This window comes from Thalassophryne amazonica, chromosome 11 (genome assembly GCF_902500255.1).
Source record: "Thalassophryne amazonica chromosome 11, fThaAma1.1, whole genome shotgun sequence".
NCBI lineage: Eukaryota > Metazoa > Chordata > Actinopteri > Batrachoidiformes > Batrachoididae > Thalassophryne > Thalassophryne amazonica.
The window spans coordinates 115,173,365-115,197,998 of record NC_047113.1 but is presented as its reverse complement, the minus strand read 5'-3'; the positions used below and the strand labels follow the sequence as shown (position 1 = coordinate 115,197,998).

Below are 24,634 nucleotides of genomic sequence, written 5' to 3'. Positions count from 1 at the left end.
CGAACACCTGTGCCTTGTCACACTAATTACTTCACCAGTTATTTAAGCCCTCACAGTCTCACAGTCTCTTGCTCGATTGTTGAATGATTTCACTTTCCAGCACTCATGACCTTGCCTTGTTTTGCCCTGAATTCAGCCTGCTGGTATTTGACTTTGTTTTGTCCGTGACCACGATTTTGTCTCAGCCTTTGATTGCCACCACGCTGTGTATTGTGACCTCAGCCTGTTTTTGCGACCAAGCCTCAGCCTCGCGTCCGTCTGTACCTTTGCTCTGCTGCTGGACCTTCTGTGAACCGAACCCCTGCCTGTTTCAACGATTAAATCTAATTCAAACCACACCTGCTGTCAGTTTGCATTTGTGTCCACCCTGTTTGTGCCCCGCCTTGACATCAGCAAGCACCAATTTGTAACACTTTAGAAAATGTCACCATAAAACTAGTTTTGACCCTGTTATACAAGTTAATGTTGTTTATATTTACCGGTATAATTGGTGTTAATAATTGATTGTGTCTAATAGATTGCCATTTTATTACTGCTGTACAAGTTTGCTGTGACAGCTATAAACACTCAGTGTATTGACATGTGTTAAATGTTGTATTGCAGAACAATGCCACATATGTGGGAAGTCGAGTATAGATAAGACTGATGAGGCGAGACATTCGTTAATCAGTGCATGATGAAGGGAGAAACAGAAAGGGTCTATGAGACTGATTGGCTTATGCTATGTGATGAAACAAGACATTATTTCATCATGGTATGATGAACGATCGATCAGGAACAGACTTTGAGACTGACTGTCTTATAATCAATCAATCAATCAATTTATTTATATAGCGCCAAATCACAACAAACAGTTGCCCCAAGGCGCTTTATATTGTACGGCAAGGCCATACAATAATTATGTAAAACCCCAACGGTCAAAACGACCCCCTGTGAGCAAGCACTTGGCTACAGCAGGAAGGAAAAACTCCCTTTTAACAGGAAGAAACCTCCAGCAGAACCAGGCTCAGGGAGGGGCAGTCTTCTGCTGGGACTGGTTGGGGCTGAGGGAGAGAACCAGGAAAAAGACATGCTGTGGAGGGGAGCAGAGATCGATCACTAATGATTAAATGCAGAGTGGTGCATACAGAGCAAAAAGAGAAAGAAACAGGCTCTATCATATCTATATACTATCAAATGATTTCACTGAATGGACTTTGGAACACGTTGTGACTGTATATAAGTGGCATGGCATTGTCTTCAGACCTACACTCTGTATGGCATCTACCTTTAAAGCTTTAAATAACAAAAGATCTTAGAAACTGAAACCTGTTTCCTCTGGTGTCTCATTTGTTGTCTGTGTCAGAGTTTTTAGGTAATTTTCCTAACAGCCCCAAATTTTGACCCTAATGTCTGCAGAAATGAAAATTAGTGAAGAAAAGTATTCAGTACAACTGCAACTCCAACAATGACTTTCTGGGGCTTTCTGAAACCTGGCTATCACACACCTCTCCAGATTCAGTGGTAACTATGCCAGAGTATAATGTTTATAGGAATGACAGGGCACATGGGAGGGGTGGAGGTGTTCTTCTCTATGTTAAAAGCACTCTAAAATGTAGACGGATAAACTTGCCAGAAGAAATCCAGCTCGAGTATGTTTGTGTAGAAATTTCACTCTCACCTGCAATGTCTTTCATTGTTGATCAGGTTCAGAGCTCAACTCAAACTATGGCTGAAAACAAACCAGTCATGTGACCACTAGACTTTTAACATTCCCTTGTGTTGATCAATTATACGAGGTCTATTAGATAATAAACTGACCCTTTTATTTTTTTTTAACTATATGGATTTGAATGACGTGCAATTACACCAATCATACTTGAACCCTCGTGCGCATGCGTGAGTTTTTTCACGCATGTCGGTGATGTCATTTCCCTGTGGGCAGGCCTTGAGTGAGATGTGGTCCCGCCCTCTCGGCTGAATTGCTTTGTTTCACACGCTGCTGGAGACGGTGCGCGTTGCTTTATCAAAATTTTTTCTGGACCTGTGAGGAATATCCGAGTGGACACTATTCGAGAAATTAAGATGGTTTTCGGTGAAAAGTTTAACGGCTGATGAGAGATTATGGGGTGTTTCTGTTGGTGTAAGGACTTCCCACAGAGCGGGACATCGTGCAGCACTTCCAGGCGCCGTTGTCGGCCTGTTTCGACCTGAAAACATCCTAATTTAAGGCTTAATTCACCCAGGACATTGTGAGAGAACAGAGAAGATTCAGAAGAGGCCGGCATGAGGACTTAATGCGGACATTCCACTGTTTAAGGACATTTTTTAATGAAAGACATGCGCGCAAATTCGCTGAGTCGTTTCCGTGACGACTCAGCAAATCTGTGTGCGCCACGACAAGAAAAACACCTCCGTGTTGAAAACCATTTATAAAATTCAGGCGGCTTTTGATGGCTTTCAAGAAGTGAGTAACTGAGAAATTGTTTAACAGCTTGGACATGTTCCAACTTGCCCGTTAAGGTTTCCAACGGAGGTGTTTTTCCTGTCGCGACCCCCCGCGGTCGGGTCCGGCCCGACATGCGACTCTGCCCGCACGTTCTTTCATTACAAAATGTCCGTTAACAATGGAATGTCCGAATAAACTCCTCATGCCGACTTCTTCTGAAAGTTCTCTGTTCTCTGACGACTTCCTGGGTCAACAGAGCCTGAAATGTGGAAGTTTTCAACTTGAAACGGCGACACTACCAGACCAAAATCTCTCATCAGCCGTTAAAATTTTTACCAAAAACCAGCTGAATTTATCGAATGGTGTCCACTCAGTTGTGCCTTACAGTTTTGAAAAAAATTTGATCAAACAAAGCAGCAGTCTCTGAGCCATTCCTAAACAATGAAAAAATCGACGAGAAGGTGGGCAACTCCTCACTCAAAGACTGCCCACAAGTGAATGACGTAACCGACAGGCGTGAAAAAACTCTCGCATGCCCACGAGGGTTCAAGCATGTCTGATGTAATCACACGTGTGTTATGTGTGGGACGCGGCTCGAGGAGTGGTCCAGCGTCTGACTGAACCCAGCGCTAAATAACCAGAAGCAGCTCCAAAAGAAACAATTTTATTTTCTTATCACCCATCGGTACTGTACAAGAAATACAAATTAAATAATACTGGTGGGGTGAAGAGGCTGCGCGCTCTCTCAGTGCCTCAACGGACCGGAGGCCGAACGTTCTGGACTCAGGTTTTCCGCCGACACCCCCCAGGTGGCTTTTCCCAGAACTGTACTCTGTGGAGGGGGAACAGAGGTGAGATTATTCGATACTATTACCAGAAAGCTATTAAAGGCACACTTATCAGCAACACGTTCAGTTCAGGTTTCAGAGTTAATTCAGATGAACAGCTGCTCACGGCTTGTGTAGGTTTATTATTCCGCACACCACAGCCGCGAGGAGCAAACAAGACAATTTCTTCAATGTTCAAATTTAGCTGTGCAAAAAACACCACATTATATTCACAAATAAGCCTTTAAAGATAATCACCTCTGACGTGTGCTGACAGCTTTTGCCTCTCACCCTAGTCCTCCTTCACAGATGTAACGTCAAACTCTGGAGCGGCCCTCAGCGTCCCCAACGGTCGATACAAGGTCGTAACAAGGTTGTATTCTCCGGCAAACAGCCCTCATCACTGCTGGCTTAAATGCAACTCCTCATTTCTTCATTGACGCCAGCTGAGAGTCCTTAGTCTGCACGTGAATGTCACAGGTGTTGCAGATCATCCTGATAAAGAGCCGCACAAGGATGCAACAGGTGCAACCAATCATCACAGAGGTGAGAGACTCTTCTGCAGCACAATTTTCCCAGAGGTCAGTCCCAGACCACCTCGGAAGGAAAACAAACACAAACTCAACAAAACAGTGTCCAGCCAAGCCCCCCCAACACACAACAACGTGATTCAAATCCATATGGTTTTTGAAAAAAATAATAAGGTCGGATACTTTTCTAATAGACCTCGTATTTTCTTTCTTATGTATTTGCCTGCCTAGGGACTATGGATGAAAACTAGCTTTGTAGCTATAATCTGGCATATTTACATTTGTTTTTATACTGATGTTCATTAATGTGCATTGTCCCTATTCAAATAAATAAATAAATAAATAAGTTAATCTCTTAATTACTGTTATTTTAGCAGTCACATCAGTCGTATAATCAAAGACAAGCATAAGAAGCACATATCTAATACTAGATTTAAACAGACACAACTCATGTGGATTATGCATATTTACAGAACTCCTTCCTTGTTGCATTGCTTTAAGATTAACCTTTTTGTGTTAAATGCAGCCTAGAATAAGGTATATGCTTTAATTGCCTTTGGTATTGCTCTAAAAATGTAGAACTGTGGGAAAAGGTCATACATTCAGGCTCTTTTCCATGTGGTTGTCTGCTTCCCCTCAGATATTCATCATTGGACTATTTCCACAAACATTAAGGCACCTTCACAAATAACACAAAGTTGGGTGAAAAAAGCAGGAACCAGATGAAAAACCATGACAAAACGAACAGGGCAACCACAAAAAAATTCCATCTGCTGTTGAGAGGGACACACGGTTGGACAAGCATGAACAACACTGTGGTGATGGATTTGTGCACGCTCGTACGAGTACATGAACAGAGTGAAAGAAGGTAGAATGTGTTGCACCACATTGCGCTCCCACAGCAGCAGAGCAATTACATGCTAGACATACAGTGAGGAAAAAAAGTATTTGAACACCCTGCGATTTTGCAAGTTCTCCCACTCAGAAATCATGGAGTAGGCTGAAATTTTCATCTTAGGTGCATGTCCACTATGAGAGACATAATGTAAAAAAAAAAAAAAAAAATCCAGAAATCACAATGTATGATTTTTTAATAATTGATTTGTATGTTATTGCTGCAAATAAGTATTTGAACACCTGTGAAAATCAATGTTAATATTTGGTACAGTAGCCTTTGTTTGCAGTTACAGAGGTCAAACATTTCCTGTAGTTTTTCACCAGGTTTTCACACACTGCAGCAGGGATTTTGGTCCACTCCTCCATACAGATCTTCTCTAGATCTTTCAGGTTTGGAGTTTCAGCTCCCTCCAAAGATTTTCTATTGAGTTCAGGTCTGGAGACTGGCCAGGCCACTCCAGGACCTTGAAATGCTTCTTACGGAGCCCCTCCTTAGTTGCCCTGGCTGTGTGTTTGGAGTCATTGTCATGCTGGAAGACCCAGCCATGACCCATCTTCAATGCTCTTACTGAGGGAAGGAGGTTGTTTGCCAAAATCTCGCAATACATGACCCCATCCATCCTCCCTTCAATACGGTGCAGTCGTCCTGTCCCCTTTGCAGAAGAGCACCCCCAGAGTATGATGTTTCCACCCCCATGCTTCATGGTTGGGATGGTTTTCTTGGTGTTGTTCTCATCCTCTAAACATGGTAAGTGGAGTTTATTCCAAAAAGCTCTATTCTGGTCTGATCTCACCACATAACCTTCTCCCATGCCACCTCTGGATCATCCACATGGTCACTGGTGATCTTCTAATGGGGCTGGACATGTGCTGGCTTGAGCAGGGGGACCTTGCTGCCCTGCAGGATTTTAAACCATGACAGCATCATGTGTTACTAATGTAATCTTTGTGACTGTGGTCCCAGCTCTCTTCAGGTCATTGACCAGGTCCTCCTGTGTAGTTCTGAGCTTTCTCAGAATCATCCTTACCCCACAAAGTGAGATCTTACATGGAATCCAAGACCGAGGGAGATTGACAGTCATCTTGTGTTTCTTCCACTTTCTAATAAATAATCAGAACAGTTGTTGTCTTCTACCAAGCTGCTTGCCTGTTGTCCTGTAGTCCATCCAAGCCTTGTGCAGGTCTACAGTTTTGTCCCTGGTGTCCTTAGCTCTTTGGTCTTGGCTATGGTGGACAGGTTGGAGTGTGATTGATTGAGTTTGTAAACACGTGTCTTTTATACAGGTAACAAGTTCAAACAGGTGCAATTAATACAGGTAAAGAGTGCAGAATAAGAGGGCTTCTTAAAGAAAAATTAACAGGTCTGTGTGAGACAGAATTCGTGCTGGTTGGTAGGGGTTCAAATACTTATTTCATGAAATAATTTTTTTTTTAGATTATGTCTCTCACAGTAGACATGCACCTAAGATGAATAATGAATATGAAAATATGTTTTTTTTTCTAGGTACAGGGAAGGGAAGGGTAATGAGGGTTAGGGTGTTTTTGTTTTTTTGCTTCAGCTTATAAATATATAGTATTTTGTATGTAAGTAGGTATGTGTAGGTGTATATTTATGTTTGTATATATATATATATATATATATATATATATATATATATATATATATATATATATATCGGTTTAGGTGTGTAGGAATCTATGTGTATATGTGGCAAAGGGTATTACTGGTTGTGGGGAAGAAGGGGTAGGGCTAAATAAGATGATGCTTCACCCTACCCCTTTTCAGACATGTTGGGTACACAGTAGTAACTTTTTTGTTGTTGTTTTCACTGATCTATCTTGTATTTGTTGTTGTATCAAATGTTCAAAATAAACAATTTTCATTCATTCATTTTCATTCAAAATTTCAGACCCCTCCATCATTTCTAAGTGGGAGAACTTGCAAAATCACAGGGTGTTCAAATACTTATTTTCCTCACTGTATGTAAATCAACCAATACATGGAAGCCCACAATAATGGGAAGCACAGATTCAGAACATTAGAGAAACAATGAATGTACTGTTTAAATATAACACAATGATGAAACTGGTCATGAATCTGTTATCACTCTAAACAAAAATAAAAGACAGCAGTTTTTAATAATTAATTCCTGTTATAAAGAGCGGAGAACACAAGTATCATCCTCCTGTTCCTCTCTGGACATGGCATGATCCATGGTCATGCACATAAACACGCTGATGGACTGACAAGAATGAAGCCATGCTCACATAATGTGCACACATCAGCCAGCGCTGTATGTCCAGCCGGCCCCACGTATCCAGGTGTCTAGTGAGTGGTGCACCAAAGGACATCGCGTCATATGGCCCATAACTCAAGTGGTGGACATGACAGTCCGATTGCCAGCTGTGTTCACATGATAACATGGAGCTTTTCACATGGGTGATGCTGTGCATGCTGCCATGTTTGCTGCTGCCCATTGCAAAGGCAGTATGTGTATTTGATGTATTTCCACATGAGGACAGCATGCCCATGCACTTGCCTTACGGTGGAGTGTTGTAAGTTGATGTCCTTCATAACACGATAGTAGAGAAGCTTGAATCTTCGACTGGACTGGTTGCTTGACGTGAGGACGTTTTGCTTCAAGTCACAGAAGCTTCCTCAGCTAAAATTCTTGCTCTGGTAGTCTGACTTCTGTCTTGACTCTTATAGAGAAGAATAAACCAGAAGCCAACAAGTCAGACTTGTCAGACTAAAAGTCAGACTAGACATTACAGCCTTCCAGATGTGCACTGTGCTGGACAGCAATCGCACTCCAGTGACCTCAGAGGCACCTGAAAATGTTGGTTCATGGTGGGGGGGAGCACCACACACTCGCACGCCACATATATTGAGGGGGTGACACACTTGCATGACGTGTATTACTTGGTAATGGCACATCATGGGGCACTTAAGCTGTGTTTACACTTAACAATGGCAAGTCACGAATGCCATGAAGTATACATTCTTGGCCGCTGATCACGAATGTGATGATTTGAGGCAGATGCATCAGGTGTCCTCAGGAACTGCTGCAACCTGTTTGCAAGCATTACGATTAATGGCATGTGTTGCAGGAGAATTATCAGGAACCTTTACGCATGGTCGAGAATAATGTTCTGCATTGTTGTGTGCTGTTGTGAGCTATTCAGCGTATCGTTAAGTTCTGTCATGTTGTGAATGAGGCAAATTGTCTCCACATACCCCATATTCATCCAACCGTCAGTTGCTGAACAATTCAGGTCGCTCCAGTTTGCTCCACAGCAGAACTCTGTGACTGCATGCTTAATTGGGCTCTGGGCCATGGATTGGCACAGAGAGGAGGAGGAGATGGAGAGAGCCAGATGTGTGGCTCCACGCGGCTCTCATTTCACTCGTTTTCCCAAAAATCAGGCACATGCAGCAGGTGGAACACCTGCAGAAGTGTGCTGAGGAGCACTGGAATGAGACTTTTAGCCGATTTGGCCTCACTCAGCATACTGCAGCAATGAAACTGAATGCGGTGCAGCAGGGTTTAATTGTGTGCATGTCAGAGAAGAACGCTGTCACGCTCTATTAAGGATCAACACTAATCAAGATGGATCAACATGCTCAACTTGCTACCAATCACTTCAGCAGGTGATTTCATTAATGATAAATTTTCTCAGCAGGTGATTTCATTGATTATCAGGTGTTTAGTTTCAGGGGAGAAGCTCATCAGCAACCCACCTGCTGAGGTGATTGATTGCAAGGAAAACCTGCAGTGTCTCAGCCCTCGTTGCCCACCCCATATTAGCCCACGGAAGAATCCATTAAATTTTGTAGGTGATCCAGATGAGGATTCTGGAATAAAAATTCACTTTTTATAGGTTTTGAAAATTATGTCAAAACTACAACTACAACACAATATTATTGTGCTAACTTACTAAGCCTCAAGCAAATAAAATCAAATTTATTTTCAAAATGAATACGTACAGGACATCCAGTACATATTCACAGCACCTCACTTTTTCCACATTTTATGTTAAAGTCTTATTCCAAAATGGAGTAAATTAATTTTTACCTCAAAATTCTACTCACAACACCCCACGATGACAACATGAAAAAGTTCCTTAGAATTTTTCGCAAATATATTAAAAAAATAATAATAATAATTAAAAAACTAAGAAATCAAATGTGCAAATACAGTCACACCCTTTGCTCAATACTTTGTTGATGCACCTTTGGCAGCAATTACAGCCTCAAGTTTACTTGAACATGATGCTACAAACTTGGACCACCTATCTTTGCACAGCACTGACACTCCCCAAATCTGAGATTTTCAGAGCTCCCCAGGATGGATGGGGAGCATCGGTGCAGAGCTGTTTTCAGATCTCTTCAGAGATGTTCAGTCGGATTCAGGTCTGGGCTCTGGCTGGGCCACTCATTCATTGTTCCCTCAATCCTGACTAGTCTCCCAGTTCCTGCTGCTGAAAAACATCCCCACAGCATGATGCTGCCACCAAGATGCCTCACTGTAGTGATGGCGCCTGGTTTCCTCCAAACATGACGCCTGGCATTCACACCAAAGAGTTCAATCTTTGTCTCATCAGACCAGAGAATTTTGTTTCTCATGGTCTGAGAGTCCTTCAGGTGCCTTTTCAAAAAACCACAGGTGGCTGCCATGTGCCTTTTACTAAGTAGTGGCTTCTGTCTGGCCACTCTACCATACAGGCCTGATTGGTGGATTGCTGCAGAGATGGTTGTCCTTCTGGAAGGTTCTACTCTCTCCAGCAAGGAGTGCTGGAGCTCTGACAGAGTGACCATCAGGTTCCTGGTCACCTCCCTGACTAAGGCCCTGTCTCAGAGGTCTACAGACTATTCCTTTGACTTCATGCTTGGTTTGTGCTCTGACTTTCAACTGTGGGACCCTATATGTAGACAGGTGTGTGTCTTTCCAAATCATGTCAAATCAACTGAATTTACCCCAGGTGGACTCCAATTAAGCTGTAGAAACATCTCAAGGTTGATCAGTGGAAACAGGAGGCAGCTGAGCTCAATTTTGAGCTTCATGGCAAAGACTGTGAATACTTGTACATGTGATTTATTTTCTTTTTTATAAATTTCCAAAAAATCTAAACAAACAAACAAAAAAATCACATTGTCATTATGGAGTGTTATTTGTATATTCTTGAGAAAAAAAAAATCAATCATTTTAGAAAATGGCTGTCACAATAAATAAAAATGTTTGAAAAAGTGAAGCACTGTGAAAACTTTCTGGATGCACTATAACTGTATCACTGCAAATGACATCAGAGACATTCATAACCAGACCGCTTTAAATGTCAGCCCGAATGTCTTCAGTGCTGCTGATAGCAAAAACTACCCCATAACATCAGTTATCTGTTAGGGCGTTTCTTCTGAAACACTGCCAACATCCATATTTTTTCAGCGGTTGTGGAGAAAACACTGACCTAACATACTGTACCTGCCTGAAGAACACAGGTGACACAGGTTCAGAAAGACAAGTTTTTTTTTTTCTTTTTTTTTCATTTAACCTTTATTTAACCAGATAAGAAAACCCACTGAGGTCAAGACCTCTTTGCAACAGCACACACCATCAGGCAAACCAATAATAATACAATAAAAACAACACAACCACCATAAAATACAACCACAAGCAGCTAACCAATGGACACAATTATTTTAAATAACAATGCAAACTCTAACACAGTAAAACTCAGCATTTAAAGACAGCGTTTAAAACATACACATTGTCCAAAAGATTTCCGTTGATGGTTTTCTAATAGTGATTGGAAAGTTGTCAGTTAACCAGCCCAGGCAGTTTCAATTCTGTTTGGAAGGCATTCCAAGAAAAGAGAGAGGCAAAACTAAAAGCTTTCTTTCCCTTTTTTGTTGGAACATCGGGAACAGAAAAATACAAAGTGTCATTTGAATGTAAGGCATAGAAGCTTACAGTTCTCTGCAGAAAATTGGACAGATAAGTCGGAACCAGCCCAACAAGTGCCTTATATACCAAAGTCATCCAGTGCATGACTCGCCTTGCTTCCAAAGAGGATATGCCAGCCCTGGCATAGAGTTCGCTTTGATGGGTAAGGTAGCTACTACCAGTGATAAATCTGAGAGCACAATGATACACAGGAGACAAGGACTGCAAACACATGCTGGAAGCACATACTGTAAATACACAACAAGATCTGACAACTACACCTAACTGTCAACCAGACCTTCACAACCAAATAAGTGAAAAATGAAGAACCTCACTCACTCATTCATCTTCAACTGCTTTTCTGGGTTCAGGTCGTGGGGGCAACAGCTCCACCAGGGGACCCCAGACTTGTGTGGAGATATAATCTTTTCACCTAGTCCTGGGACTTCTCCAAAGTCTCCTCCCAGATGGATGTGCCTGGAACACCTCCCTACGGAGGTACCCAGGATGCATCCTTACCAGATGCCCAAACCACCTCAGCTGGCTCCTTTCAATGCAAAGGAGCAGCAACTCTACTCCGACCTCCCCACGGATGACCGAACTTCTCAGCCTATCTCTAAGGGAGACACCAGCCACCCTCCTGAGGAAGTCCATTTCAGCCGCTTGTACCCGCGTTCTAGTTCTTTTGGTCATGACCCAACCCCCACGACCATAGGTGAGAATAGAAATGAAGATTGACCAGCAGATTGAGAGCTTCACCTTTTGGCTCAGCTCCCTTTTCATCACAACAGTACGGTAGAGCGAATGCAATACCGCCCCTGCTGCACTGATTTTCCGGCCAGTCTCAGGCTCCATTGTCCCCTCACTCATGAACAAGACCCTGAGGTACTTGAACTCCTTCACTTGGGGCAAGGCCATATTCCCTATCTGTAGTAGGCAATCCATTGGTTTCCTGCTGAGAACCATGGCCTCAGATTTAGAGGTGCTGATCCTCATCCAAGCCACTTCACACTTGGTTGCAAACCGATCCAGTTAGTGTTGGAGGTCACCGGCCAATGAAGCCAACAAATCCACATCATCTGCAAAAAGCAGTGATGAGACCCTGAGCCCACCAAACTGGAAACCCTCCTACCCCCGACTACACCTCGATATCCTGTCCATGAATATCACAAACAGGATTGGTGACAAAGTGCAGCCCTGGTGGAGGCCAACCTCCACCGGAAACGAGTCCAACTTACTGCCGAGCACCCGAACACAGGTCTCGTTTTGCGAGTACATAGATTGGATGGCCCTGAGAAGGGACCCCCTCACTCCATACTCCCGCAGCACCTCCCACAGTATCTCCCAGGGTACCCTATCGTACACTTCTCCGAGTCCACAAAACACATGTAGACTGGGAGGGCATACTCCCAGGCACCCTCCAGGATCCTTGTGAGAGTGAAGAGCTGGTTGTTCCATGACCAGGATAGAACCCACATTGTTCCTCTTCAATCAGAGGTCCAACTATCAGCCAAACCCTTTCCTGCACCCTGGAGTAGACTTTACCAGGGAGGCTGGTAGTGTGATGCCCCTGTAGTTGGCACACACTCTCTGGTCTCCCTTTTAAAATATGGGGACCTCCACCCCAGTTTGCCACTCCTTAGGCACTGTCCCAGACCTCAACGGAATGTTGAAGAGATGTCTCATCCAAGAGAATTCCTCCACACCCAGAGCCTTCAGCATTTCTGGACGGATCTCATCAATCCCCGGGGCCTTGCCACTGTGGAGTTGTTTGACTACCTCAGTGACTTCCACCAGGGAAACTGATGAAAATCCTCCATCACCTTCAAGCTATGTCCCTACTATAGAGGGCGCTTTGGTCTGATGCAGGAGTTCCTCAAATTGTTCCTTGAGCAACTCCTCAGTTGCGTTAAACAGAGTCCCATCCTTACTGTAGACAGCTTGGATGGTTCCCCATTTTCCCCTCCTGAGGTGCCTCACAATCCGCCAGAAGCACCCTGGTACCGACCGAAATTCCTTCTCTATGGTTTCTCTGAAATCCTCCCACACCCACTGCTTTGCCTCCCCCACAGCAGAGGCTGCTGCCCTTCGGGTCTGTCGGTACCTTGCCTCTAGAGTCCTCCAAGATAACATATCCCGGAAGGACTCACCTTCAGACATGTGGATATGGCGTGTATGCCCTGTTAGCATATTGAGCCTCACTGCATAGTGGACAGATGGACATAAAAAAAAGCCATTCTACACTCACAGAAACACTCTGGTTCACACACAGCAGCTGCAATTACATCCACTCTTGAAAACATGTTTGACAAATGGAAGATAGCAAAGAGAGTTGTGCACATCGTGAGAGAGAAGTGGACCATTTCAAGCACAGACATTCACCTACAAAATGTACAGAATGAGCTCAGGATGCCAGTTCAAATAACTTCAACAGGATGTTGTCAAGAGGTGGAGTTCAACATTTGATATGAGGCAGAGCTTGGAGGAACAGAAAATGGCATGAGGTGCTTGTGTTGCTGGCCCTGAGCTCTCTGCAGGTTTACAGCAAACCCCTGGAGAATTCCAGAAAATATGACTGCTCTTCTCGCCCCCATGGAGAAGCTGATCATAGAGATTAGCTCTGCAGAGGCCTCTGCTGCTGGTGTGATCCCTGAGGATATGGCACTGACACGACTGCCCAGTGGCATGTGGAGGTGTCCACAAGCTGTGAGGTGTGTGTGTGTGTGTGTGTGTGTGTGTAAGCACTGCAGTGGTGTGCAGCGTGAGGTGCTTTATTCTGTGACAGCCATGCTTGATGCCACCACGAAGACCTGTATGTTTATTTATGAGACTGAGATGGCCACTCCAGATCCTTCAGCAACATTTTTCACTCATGTTTAGTGGTTGTCTGAAGCCATTTATTGTCAAACAACTGTTTGTTCTTTTTAAATAAAAAATGATAACAGAAACTGCCCAAATGACCTTGATCAAAAGTTTACATACTCCATTTATTAATACCGTGTGTTGCCCCCTTTAACATCAATGACAGCTTAGAGTCTTATGTGGTAGTTGTAGATGAGGCTCTTTATTTACTGTGATGGTAAAACTGCCCATTCGTCATGGCAAAAAGCCTCCAGTTCCTGTAAATTCCTGGGCAGTCTTGCATGAACTGCACATTTGAGATCTCCCCAGTGTGGCTCAATGATATTGAGGTCAGGAGACTGAGATGGCCACTCCAGAACCTTCACTTTATTCTGCTGGAGCCAATGACAGGTCGACTTGGCCTTGTGTTTTGGATCATTGTAATGTTGGAACGTCCAAGTATGTCCCGTGCACAGCTTCCAGGCTGATGAGTGCAACTTTACCTGTTACATTCATCCTGCCATCACTTGACTATGTTTTGTGTGTCTTTTTAGCTCATACATTCCAAAAACATCGGCAATCCACCTCTGTGCTTCACAGTAGGAAAGGTGAACCTTTCATCATAGGCCTTGTTGACTCCTCTCCAAATGTAACATTTATTGTTGTGGCCAAAAAGTTCAATTTTGGTCTCATCACTCAAAATTACTTTATTCTCTGTGCTGTTTGACATATTGTAAGTGGTATACTTTGTAACATTTGCATAGTAATGGATTTCTTCTGGTGACTGGATTATGCAGCACATTGTTCTTCAAGTGCTTCCTTATTGTGCATCTTGAAACAGCCACACCACATTTTTTCAGAGAGTCCTGTATTTCAGCTGAAGTTATTTGTGGGTTTTCTTTGCACCCACAAGGACTGAAGGAACAGAAGAGTTATGAACTTTGGATGGAAACAGAGAAGGTTGATGACCATAAACAACATGAAAAGGGGAAAAACCAGAAGATGCAGAAGGTAGGCTGTTATGAGTGAGTTCTATCCAAAGCAGTTGAGATGACCATGAGGCAGGATGCTGAAAGGTGAGAATTCGGAGTCCTTTTTCGAGTTCCTGGTTAAGGCATTCTGTTTGGCCATTGGATTGTGGATGGTAGCCTGAGGTTAAGCTGGCAGTGACCCAGAGGAGGCAGCAGAACGCTCTCCAAAAGTTGGAGACAAGTTGAGGACTCCGATCAGACACGATATCCTGGGGAAAACCATGCAATTTAAATACCTGAGAGAGCATTACCTCAGCTGTTTCTTTAGCCGAGAGAAGTTTATGCAGAGGGAAAAAGTGAGCCATCTTAGACAATCTATCTACTGCAGTTAACACAACAGTATACGCCTGCCTATATCTTGTCTTATGAATAGCACACATTTGGCAAGCATTAACATAATCAGTTACATCTTTTAATAACCTGGGCCACCAGACTGGCTGCATGGGCTCTTTGGTGCTGCAATGTGGTGATTCGGCTCTGACGTGGTTGGAGGAGGATGAGCGGTTCAGTGGTGTGGCAGGGCATTGAGCAGATAATCGAGTTGCATGGCAAGGACGATCCAGTAGATGTCGCTCAGTTTGGATGGCCAGTGCTATGAGCTCATCAAGATCCTCGGGGAGGTTTACAGGGAGGAGCTGGTCTTGCATGTTGTTTGACAGCTCCTGGAAGATGCCTAGGAGTGCTGCTGGGTTCCACTCACTCTTAGCCACCAGGATTCAGACGTCTATGGTGTAGTCTGTGACTCCAAGGCTGCCCTGCTTAAGCCTCATAAGGGAGCGTGCAGCTTCACGCCCCATAGACGTGTTGGAACAATGGTTGCAAGTGAAGCACCAGTGGGGTATTGATGACCCCATTCTGCTGTGGCCCACGCTGCAGCACACCTGGTCAGGTGAGTGATCATGAATGCTGTCTCCGTCCGGTCAGTGACATACATCACACTGACAAAGTGAGGAACCTTGGGGTAATTTTTGATCCTGCATTGTCCTTTGACCCCTACATTAGAGATATTATGAGGACTGCTTTCTTTCACCTTTGAAATATAGCGAAGATTCGTACCATCCTATGTATGGCTGATGCTGAGACCCTGATTCATGCATTCATTTCTTCTAGGCTGGACTACTGCAATGTTCTATTTTAAGAGGGGGGCCGAGAGCCAAAACCATTGACAAAGTGACCAGAGAAAAATAAGATAAGAAGATAGATAAAAAAGAATGAGATGAATAATGCTGTGATATGAACAGACATGATACACTGGAGAGACGACAGGGTGTGGTACAAGAAAAAGAAACTGGGACTGACTGTGAACAAAGCATACACAAGTAAGAAATGAAAGGGAGCGAGAGAGAGGGAGAGAAAGGGGGGGGGGATGCTCACTCATACACCAGACAGAACAGACACATGATCCAAAGACCTAAAAGAATGAGGGGATCCAGACCACACGAACCAAATCCCAAAAAGAACCCGACCAAAACATAACCCTAACACACTGATTACAAGCAAACAGATCACAGGTTGTTAACATGCAAAAATCACCAGATTATGTAAACTTATAATCAGGGTCATTCGGTTAGTTTCTGTTGCCATTATGATTTAAAAAGAGCAAACACAGTTGTTTGGCAATAAATGGCTTCATGCAATCACTAACCATGAGTTAAAAAAGAAAAGGAAAAAAGAAGACTTTTGTGTTATTCATGTTTGCTGAAAAATGGCCAAAAAAAAAAAAAAAAAAAAATCATACATTCTGCTGGGGTATGTAAATGTTTGAAGACAAATGGAGACACCAGCAGTTCATATTAACTCATCATGTCATTCTTATTTTGTGCTCCTTTTAATTTGGTGAGTTAAAAGACTTCTTGTTTTCGAGCTGTTGTCTGTGCAAGGTGGCTGACCTGGACTCACTAACTCACTCGCTCACCCACTTACTCACTCACCCACTCACTGACTCATTCAGTGTAATTTTTCCATTGTTGCCTTTGCAGCGAATATGTTGCTTTGTCATTATTTTATAAAGACTACTGAATATATGAAGTGTTAAATATAAGAAAATATAAGAAATTAAAATATCTCATTCAAGATAAAATTAGTTCACTATGAACTAAAGTTGTCTTTTCAGAGTATTTCCTCCTTCTACATCACACAGACAGCACACTGAAAGAAAACAGGTTAGCAACAGAAGTTTTTTATTGCAATGATTTTCTTTGGGAGTGAAGAGGAAGGACATATTAGGAATGAACATATAGAGACAGTATGGGTAGGAAGGTTTGGGGACAAACTCAGAGAGTGTGGACATGTGCAGAGGAGGGACCCAGGGCACATAGGGAGAAGGATGCTGAGGATGGAGCCACCAGGCACAGGGAGAAAAGGAAGGCCAAATGGGCCTTTTATTTTCAAAAACTGAGCTAAAAGCGATATTTCACCAGGAGCATGCATTGCCACTGGTTGTCAAGCCGCCTAAGCCGTCAAAGTTCAACCCAATCCAACTTTCGCTGATGTGCGCTGTGGCGTACCTTCGCACTGCTGAATAGAAACCAGGCATCAGGCCAAAACACAGAAGACTGCAGTGCAGAAACCACTGATCTGTATAAAACACTGTGTTATATACAGATCACTGCAGAAATGTCTCACAGAACTGCTCATTTATACACAGCGGTTTTCTGAAGAAAATCCAAATCTTTTTTAACCTCAAATTAATTTATAATTACTGTAAAATAAGTTTATAATATTTAAAATTGTAAAACAATAAAATATTCTTTAGAAACCTTTCTTCATTTGTCAATTAAAACCATAAATTACCTATTATCCACCCAATCCATCATGGACAACTCCTCTCACCCTCTGCACCAGACTGTAGTGGGGCTGAGCAGCATCTTCAGTGACAGACTGAGGCACCCTCAGTGCAAGAAGGAACGATACCGCAGGTCGTTCATCCCTGCTGCTGTCAGACTGTACAATAACACTGTAAAATAACCATATGCAATAATATGTCCACAAATCACGTGCAATATTAATGTGTTCACAAATCATGTGTAATAACAAGTTGTTTACAAATCCCAGCACTAGTGTCACCTTATCACATCTAAATTCCACTTCACATATTGTAAATAAGATGCTCCTATTTTTTTCAATTCCAATCATTATATATATATATATATATATATATATATATATATATATATACATACGAGGGCTGTCCGTAAAGTATAGGTCCTTTTTATTTTTTTCAAAAACTATATGGATTTCATTCATATGTTTTTACGTCAGACATGCTTGAACCCTTGTGCGCATGCGTGGGTTTTTCCACGCCTGTCGGTGACGTCATTCGCCTGTGAGCACTCCTTGTGGGAGGAGTCGTCCAGCCCCTCGTCGGAATTCCTTTGTCTGAGAAGTTGCTGAGAGACTGGCGCTTTGTTTGATCAAAATTTTTTCTAAACCTGTGAGACACATCGAAGTAGACATGGTTTGAAAAATTAAGCTGGTTTTCAGTGAAAATTTTAACAGCTGATGAGAGATTTTGAGGTGATTCTGTCGCTTTAAGGACTTTTCACGGTGCGAGACGTCGCGCAGCGCTCTCAGGCAGCGTCATCAGCCTGTTTCAAGCTTAAAACCTCCACATTTCAGGCTCTATTGATCCAGGACGTCGTGAGAGAACAGAGACGTTTCAGAAGAAGTCGGTTTCAGCATTTTATCCGGATATTCCACTGTTAAAGGAGATTTTTTTAATGAAAGATGTGCGGACGGGTCCGCGTGTCGGGACGCAGCCGACGCGGCGCAGGGGCACAGGAAAAACACCTCCGTGTTGATAACCATTTGTTAAAATCCAGTTGGCTTTTGATGGCTTTCAGTGGAGTGAGTATATGAGAAATTGTTTAACAGCTGGACATGTTCCAACTTGTCCTTAAGGCTTTCAACAGAGGTGTTTTTCCTGTGACGGAGCGTCGCGGCGGCTGCAAGCCGATGCTGCAATCCACCCGCACGTCTTTCATTAAAAAAATCTCCTTTAACAGTGGAATATCTGGATAAAATGCTGAAACCGACTTCTTCTGAAACTTCTCTGTTCTCTCATGACGTCCTGGATCAACAGCCTGAAATGTGGAGGTTTTAAGCTTGAAACAGGCTGATGACGCTGCCTGAGAGTGCTGCACGACGTCTCGCACCATGGGAAGTCCTTAAAGCGACAGAATCACCTCAAAATCTCTCATCAGCTGTTAAAATTTTCACTGAAAACCAGCTTAATTTTTCGAACCATGTCCACTTCGATGTGTCTCACAGGTTTAGAAAAAATTTTGATCAAACAAAGCGCCAGTCTCTCAGCAACTTCTCAGACAAAGGAATTCCGATGAGGGGCTGGACGACTCCTCCCACAAGGAGTGCTCACAGGCGAATGACGTCACCGACAGGCGTGGAAAAACCCACGCATGCGCACGAGGGTTCAAGCATGTCTGACGTAAAAACATATGAATGAAATCCATATAGTTTTTGAAAAAAATAAAAAGGACCTATACTTTACGGACAGTCCTCGTGTGTATATATATATATATATATATATATATATATATATATATATATATATATATATATATATATATATATATATATATATTCTACAGTATTTATACCTCATTTTCTTATTTTATTGTATTGTTACAAGTATTATTATGTATTGCTTATCCTTGCACACGCTGGTTGATGCACATTTTCCTCTACTCACACCCATCTTGTGTGTTTTTTAAGAGCTGACGTGAATTTCTCCACTGTGAGATCAATAAAGTCTTATCTTATTTCAGATTAGATGATTTCTTGTTTAACATAAGGAAACTTGGACATTTATTTTTAGACAAATAAAATAACATGGAAATGTGTCAATTTTTAAGTCTGGTAGATTGTTATCTGCATTTCAACCGGAAAAACAGACACTGTAAATAAATACAAATGTTTATTATAAATGCAACAGATGATTTAACAATGACTGCAGTGTGATTATAAAGTAAGATTTCTTAATGTGACATTAACCTCATGATGAAATCATTTTTTTTTTAATTGAGCCATTAGGGCCCAAGTAGGACAAAGTCCTATGAGGACCCTATTATAATTTCAACGTATAATTAAATCAGAATATGTGATTGCTTTTAATGTTGTGATCAGGACAGAGTAATTTCTGAAAAATATAAATTTGTTTTATTTAGATGCGCAGAAGCAGGTGTTGGTTTGCTGGATTTGCGGGACATTTAATCAGATGAATGTCTCTTCTGCAGCTTCGACCTCTGGTGGAGTTGTTGAAGACACTTTTCTCCCATTTTGAAGAGCACAGATGTTTTCTTCTGGCTGGACTTCATGGTGTTCAGCTCATCAATGGAAGTTTTTGAAGTGTGTCTGAATTTCAGTTGCTTGCACAGCAGCCACTTCCGACATGACTGACGTCACTGATGCGCATTAAATTCCGCGGCTGATGCCTTCAATCTGAAAGGCCCTAAAGAGGAGGTTTATATAGATGTGCTGAGGGAGAGCATGCAGGTGCTTGGTGAGACATAGAGAGATGCAGAGGACAGGGTGGGACGGAAATGATTGATTTGATGTCGTGGCCTCGAACAGGAGCTGCTGAAAGAAAAAAAATTATACAGTGGTTATTTGAAAACAGTTTGACAACCATTGTCACACGCACACAGACACACAGATCAATATGACACATGCAGTAAAAGAGCTGAGGGCTGGGAAACCTCCAGTGGTCTGCAGGATCAGAGCTGAACTCAGGTGGGCAGACCTGCTGCTCTCCTGGCACTGAACCATCTTTGTTTCATTCTGGGAGACGGGACCGGGACCAGGGTGAAACCCGTCCATGCTCACAGACTTCACCTCATTTATGACTTTCCCCCGATACTCTGCCTGTGCTTCAGCTTCTACAAGTATATAGAAAATATGTTCTCACTGCAGTGTTGGCAAAAAGCTCCTTAAATACATAATAACAGCAGTAGCAATCCATTAAATGTGCCACTTTATGTGTTCTAATGTGTAATCAGAACCATGGACAGCTCACCTTGAGAAGCTCTTAAGAGCAGCATCTCACTCTTAGCAGCTACTTTGGAAAATGCATTCAAACACACACACACACACACACACACACACACACACACACACACACACACACACACACACACACACACATTCTCATAAGCATTTGTTGAAAACACTCAACATTTAAGACCGATCCTTTCAGAAAATGAGGCTCTGGTCAACACCAGCTGTGGAATGTGGCACAAACACGGTGATAAGAACAACTACACTGTAAAAGCTGTTAATTTAACTCAAACAGTTAACTTTAACCACTGAAGAGGAGTTCATGCAAGTGAGCAGCAGAGGAGTGAGTGAGCAGCAGAGCAGATGATCAGTGTTTGTACCAACGGCCGTACTATTTGTTACAACCCGCCGCCACGTCCGGAGTCCGCTGGCAGGGCAGCCGTGTTGGTGTCCCCATCAAGTCCCGAGACCCGTTGGAGGCATCCAGCCAGAGGTGCCCAGCCAGGCACGAGGCTTGTCGCAGCCCATTAGAGGTGTCCAGCTAAGCCCGCGGCTCATCGCTGCCCGTCGGAGGTGCCCAGCCAGACACGAGGCTCGTTGCGGGCTATCGGAGGTATCTACCCAAGCCCGAGGCTCATTGAGGCCCGTTGGAGGCTACACTAAGCTAGCTTAGCCTTGGTAAGCTAGCTTTTGGAAGTTCGGGAACAGCAGTAGTGTGATTTGTCTTTAATCAAGATCTACTGCATCCCATAGGCAACATGGCCGTAAAAAATCTTCAAAAAGACATGGACGAATTAAAGGAGTCCATGAACATGTTATCTGCAGAAATGGATTCTTTGATAAAGCAGAACCACATCATCACAGAACTGCTGGGTGAAATCAAACAGCTAAAGTGACAAAATACTGAATATGAACATAAAATTTTATATCTGGAAAATCGGGTGTCCGACTTGGAGCAGCATTCAAGAATGAACGATGTCATCATCTCTGGATTAAAAATCAAACCAAGGTCCTTTTCACAAGCGGTAATGGGAGTTACTTCTGAGGATGGCGATCATGACGAAATGGGAGGAACAGGTGACTGCATTCCTCCATAGTAAACATATTGACATTTGTATTTGTAAAGAGGTTGAACGATTTCATAACTAAACATCACATACTCATTGAACAACAGTATGTTTTAGAAAAAAATTGTGCTACTTCACTGGCTTTAATTGATTTTGTTGAACAAGTTACACACGCAATAGAGAAGAAGAAATACACTGTAGGAATTTGATTTGCAGAAAGCATTTGATACCATAGATCACACGTTACTATTGGACAAATTACAGAAGTATGGTATTAGACGACTGGCCCTTGATTGGATAGCTAGCTGTTTAAGCAACAGGTATCAGTGTGTCCATTTTGGGGGGACATATTCTGAATTTTTGAGGATTACATAAGGGGTGCCCCAGGGTTCAGTCCTTGGGCCGTTACTCTTTCTGTTGTGTATTAATGCTATAGGTTTGGTTTCCACGTCTGTGAGATGTATTTTGTTTGCTGATGATACAACTGTGTTTGGTACTGGGGATCATTTGGGACAACTCCTGGACATGATGGAGAGAGAACTACAAAAAAATAAATGCTGGTTTGATTCAAATAAATTATCGCTTCATTTGGGTAAAACAAAATGTATTATATTCAGAAATAAGTCCAGGAACTTAACTAGAAATGTATTATTGAATGATGCTGAAATTGAAATAGTAACCAAAACCAAGTTTGTTGGAGTTTTTATCGATGATAAATTAAGTTGGAAAACTATCAGTTATGTTAAATCCAAAATGTCAAAAGTTATCGTGATTCTGTATAAAGCTTTCCCAGCATTCATTGGTTACACTGTATCATTCATTGCTTGTAACATACATGACCTACTGCATTGAGGTTTGGGGAAACACATATAAAACAAACACAAACCCAATATTTATGTTACAAAAGAAAGCTATAAGAGTTCTAAGTAAAACTAGGACTGCAAGCAGTCATATACGGGCTCTTGTTCCGCGCAACCGCCTGCCGAGGCCAGCGCATCCCCTTGTTGCAAGATGTGGGCATGTGCATACAGGGGCAACCACTCATCACACAGTTCAATGTATGAAGGAGTTATGACATGTTGATAGTTCATCCACTCAGTGTACAAACAGAGGGGCAAGGTGTGGTAAGCGACTGACCCTCATTACACATGTGAAGTTTCAAGTCAGTCAGGTAAAGCTTGAAGGAGTTATGACCAGTTGATTGTTTATCCACTAGGGGGCACTCAGAGCACAAACAGAGGGGCCAGGTGTGTTCAGGGGCCAACTGTCATCACACATGTGAAGTTTCATGTCAATCAGGCAAAGCATGAGGGAGTTATCATGACTTGATGTTCCATGGCGAAGGGTCAAAATGGCGGCGCCATAGCGGACACACCCTTCGACATAGAGAAAAGCTTTCGATAATTTTTGATCAGTATCATCTCTGGATGCTGAGAAAGAAATTTGAAGTGCATTGGACAAAATCCCTAGGAGGAGTTCATTCAAATACAACGTGTAAAAATGACCGACTTCCTGTTTGGAGTAGACCAACGGTGCAAGAGACTTTTTTGTACATCTATGCAAGTCACACATGTACCAATTTTCATCTCCCTACTCCAAAAAAAAACTCTATGGGGAGGGGTTTTTGAACGTTTCAAGGGGGCGCTATTGAAGCATTTTGACCCACCTATGGGTGACGCCCCTATGAATTGTAAGAGGTTGTCATGCTTGACATGTCTATCAATTTTCATGACGATATGACAACATTAAAGCTGTCAAAAGGAAGAACGTAATTTCATGGCGAAGGGTCTATTTTCAGCACACTGCCACACAGATGCCGTTACTCGTAACTTCACAGCGATCATCGCCTTCATTCACCAACTTGTTCTGCATGTTTTAGAAGTGGAATGAAGTTGATTGGGTTAACTATGTGACATCAGGACCTGTTAAAGTAAAAATAACCCTACCCCTAATAAATAATAATAATAAACAGCGCAATTACAATAGGGTCCTCGTAGGACTTTTTCCTACTCAGGCCCTAATAAAAACCATATCATGAGCAAACAAACCCACTGTTTGCTTGCTTACACATTTTGAAATTTTGGGACTTGGTTGATTATATTACGATACAGACCATGTATAAAGTTAACAATAAACTCTGACCTCAACATGTCCAGGAACTGTTTAAAATGAGGGAGTCCTGAAAGGAACATTAGTATTTGACAGCTTAAAGATTCAAACTACTGTAAAAAGTCACTCCGTCTCTGTAAAAGGTGTTAAAATCTGGAATAGCTGTTCCGATAGTATTAAATTATCTGGTACTTGGTATAGTACAATAAATCAGGTTAACTGACTTTGTTACTGTTCTTCTGTTTTATCAGTGCGTTATACTGCTGTTTGTTCTGCTGTGTACAGATATTTTAGGTTACTGATTAATCTATATTGTCTCTGCTTGTCTTTCTTGTCTTTTTTTTTCTTTTTTCTTATTTGTTGTTATGCGTATACATATATGTATATAGCAACTGATGAAGGGGGGTGGGCGTTTATAAGCTTATAAGCGTTTATAAGCCTACACCCTTTCGGCCACACAAAACTCCGAAAAGACGTGGATATCAGCACTTTTTCGGCACATTGAGACAGACGTGCAGAGGAATTCCGCTCGTCGCGGCGGTGCCGCATGGCGCACAGCAACGCCGTGATGAAGCCTCACGGGACATGTTCTGGCATGTCCAGGCACATCCACAATTTCTCGGATAATCACTCGATGGAAAAACCACCGACAGCTGTCTGAACGCCATCTCAAAGCCGTCCTGTGAGACCAAAACGGAGGTGGTTTTGTCTCGCTCCAGTAGCGAATCCATCGTGACGCGCGAAGCCTCCACTCGGCTTTCCATGACAAAATCTCTTGTTAAAAGTGAAATCTGCCGGAAAATGGTTGATGTCCAGCTCTTGTGATAACCAGAGAAATGGCACACGATGGTCACGGATCCAGACAGCCATCCGTTTAGAAATAAAATGGTCGTTCAGCCTGTCGATGGCGGCTTTGGAGCGCGGCGCGCCCCACAGCTGCTGGGGGCCAT

The 24,634-nt window shown here is 42.7% G+C and overlaps 1 long non-coding RNA gene across 1 annotated transcript; it reads left to right on the top strand.

Annotated features, from left to right (window-relative positions):
- Positions 1-3,990: 3,990 nt before the first annotated feature.
- Positions 3,991-22,834, top strand: LOC117520599. The gene is made up of 4 exons (XR_004563700.1): positions 3,991-4,131; positions 7,168-7,170; positions 14,580-14,586; positions 22,823-22,834. It is a non-coding gene; the product is annotated as an uncharacterized LOC117520599 (long non-coding RNA).
- The last annotated feature ends 1,800 nt before the right edge of the window (positions 22,835-24,634 follow it).